The following is a 3,175-nucleotide window of genomic DNA, read 5'->3' on the forward strand; positions in this document are numbered from 1 at the left end:
CAAAATCGCCTAGAATACAGAATTATCTCACAAACACATTATTGAAATGCAATAATCAAATAAAGCGAGCTAAAATAAGGGGTTAAAGTATATATAAAATGGACTTATCAACGAAGAACCCATTCAGTGCTTCAGTGAGAATGGGTGGAGGATTGATCTCAGGCATTCCAAAGGGTGGAGGATCGTTGTGCAAAGGGATGTCAGGAATATGACCCTCCGCGGGAGGAAGTCTGGCTTCCACGGCTACTATGTGGCCTTCGATTATTTGGAGACGAGCGGATGCCAAAACTTGATTATTACCATTACCATCAGGTTGACCTTGGGCGCTTCCGTGACTTTCGTTAGTTCTGACCATCTTGGACTGAGGATAAGGACCGACGGCGAATCAAGACACGTTCGACTACATTGCACACTTACTCGAAGAAGAAAGAAGACCCGCAAAATGACTTAAAAGGACGTGTGTATCCTTTGTGTCCTGTGACGAAAGGAAAAGAAAAGAAAAGAAAAGGTTGATTTTGAAATGTTACCCTAGACAATCATGTTGTGTGATTGTAGGAGTGCTGACTCGAAGTCACGTTGAAAATGATAATTTTGACAGAGTTTCGATTTGATTTTATTAACTTTGCACTACTTAAGCCATTTTTTGGGGTAAATCTAAACTTTTCATTAATGCTCATAGTCTCCAAACATTACAATATTATGGCATAGTTATACTAACTTTCCTTATCTACTACAAATATCATTCACCCATTGTTGAACACTAACTCCCTTAATCCTAAGATTACAAGATTGCAATCGAAGTTTTACCTCATTTCGAACCTGTGACACTAACATCTCAGGCCTGAACATAATAATCTCCACTCGGCTACTATTTCTACTTATCCATAGCTGATAAATCAAAGCTGCCAAAATGACACCAATGACTTTCTTCTGACATAAGGATCTGAACCTCTTGTTAAACCACAATTGCACACAATTATGGTAAGGAATTCGTACTTTGCACCAGTCTGAAACAAGACCACGGCAGGTGCTGCTGTACCCACACTGAAAAAACATAAAGCATAAAGTAATAAAGCTGAGTTGAGATTTGTTTGCTTGCACAAAGTCAAATATGATGTGTAACGTCTTGGAGAATGGTCCTTCGCAGCTTCACTCTTTAACCACAAAAGATTAGGATGCCTTTCAAGCCTTGACCAACTCTTGTTTAGCCAAATATAGCAACCAAAACAGCCTTGGCATGTGAGGATCCTCAATTGGTCCTACATGGACCCATTGTTTATATTTAGCTGAACCTTCACTTAAATTATGAATTAGCACAAACTCTCCTAGACTTTTCTCTTCATAAGACCTTAAGCTAGGATTATTAGGCTTAGGAATTACTCAATTCCATTTAGGGGTGCCATGGACCTTGTTCTTGAATACAGATCAAAACCGAGTTTCAGAACCTGTTCCGGAATTAGACGCATCTTGTAGGAGGCATATCTCTTTGCTCCAGATGAATCTCAAGGCCCCTGATAGCGCATAAGAAAGCTAATGAAGTTAAATTTTACCTCGAAAAAGAATCGCCCTTAAACATGGAGTAAATCTTGAGTTATTCGACTTTTAGTGCTGATAGGTCAAGAGTTGTCTTGTAACGCATAGGTTGTTTGCATCGGCCATATCTCAAGCTATAGAGCTTATATGATGGTGATTTCAAATCCATTGTTTAGCTAAGATCCTAAGCTTTCCAATGACTTAAAAATAATAGGACATGCACGATTATACCTAGAGATATAAGGCTTGGAAGTTAGGCCCACTGGAATGACACATCAAAAAGCGATGAAATGCATTCAATTGTGAACCGTTCCTTGAACTGTTTCTTTTGGCCTAAAAATGAATCACAATGCAACAAGTTTTATTACAAACTCCCTTTATTCAAAAGAATTTGCCCTCAAATTCTGTTGGATCAAGAATGAAGAGAATTGTTGCCAAGGCTTGTGTCCTCCTACTTATCAAAAGACCAAGCACACTTCAAGAGATGGGCTCTCATGACTTCCTCCCGTATCCTAGACCAGAATAGTGTATGGCAAGAGTGTTGTTGTGCCGTTCCCAAATTCAGTTTGTTCACTCATCCAAGTAACCCGTATCCTTCTATGAATAAAGTTCATAGTTGCTTGGCTAGGTCGGATTTGAGTACCACCATCAAATTCAGCAAATAGAGTTGAAAATTTTATACCCATGAAAGGCTCATTGTTACCACTTATACCCATTCTAACTTTCCTTTCAATTGAGTTCATGTACCCATCACCAAAAGGCCAAGCTGGCTTTACTCCTAAGATTAACAACCATTTCACCACATTGGATGACCAGAAGCATATACTTAACCAAGCTCAAACCATAATGAGGATTAACACAACTACTAGAGCACGACAATGCCACTAAGGACTTGTTTCTGTTATCGTGCATCACCCTCAACACAAACATCACCAAATGTGCTACACCTCCTTCTAAACCATGTAGAGACCTTGTAATTGATGTACCAAACAATTCCAACAAGCTCTCACAATGAATTTGAACAAAGTTTAACCCTAAACACATGAATCACAAAATTGAACAGCAAGCTTTAAATTGATTCATTTCACTCTCAAAAATTAATTTCTACCATGAATGAGTAAGAATGAATTTTTTAAAAACAGCAATCCTACATAGAAGCCTCAACACCCAAGAAATATACTTTAGGTCTCTAAACATCTCAAAATGATTCAACTCATTACTCAAAAATAATTTAGATAAGTTAGCATTCAAATGCTTGGATTCTTCATTTAACATATATGGAATTGCACCCAAATGAACAAGACTAACTTGTAACCTTACCAACATGTTAATATGAAAGTGGGGAGCAGGTTTTTGACAAGTGATACCTTCCAAGATGTTGGTTTCAAAACACAAATCAGACCTGGTGCAGGAGTTAAGATTTGACACACTTAAGTATGGGACAACCCAAGCTCCTCCTCTTGCCTTACCTTTGCTTGAATCCCAACACATCTCAGCCTCAAATGAGCTTAGAAAATTTTCCATCTTAAGGCTTAGAGGTTGCTGCAACTTCTTGTTTATGGATAGTTCTAATGGACTCAAGTAGATGCTTGAGCAAGCAACAAGTTCAACCTCATGCTCTTTCTCAACAAGGGCTTGTGTA

This window comes from Silene latifolia, chromosome 1 (assembly GCF_048544455.1).
Source record: "Silene latifolia isolate original U9 population chromosome 1, ASM4854445v1, whole genome shotgun sequence".
Lineage (NCBI taxonomy): Eukaryota > Viridiplantae > Streptophyta > Magnoliopsida > Caryophyllales > Caryophyllaceae > Silene > Silene latifolia.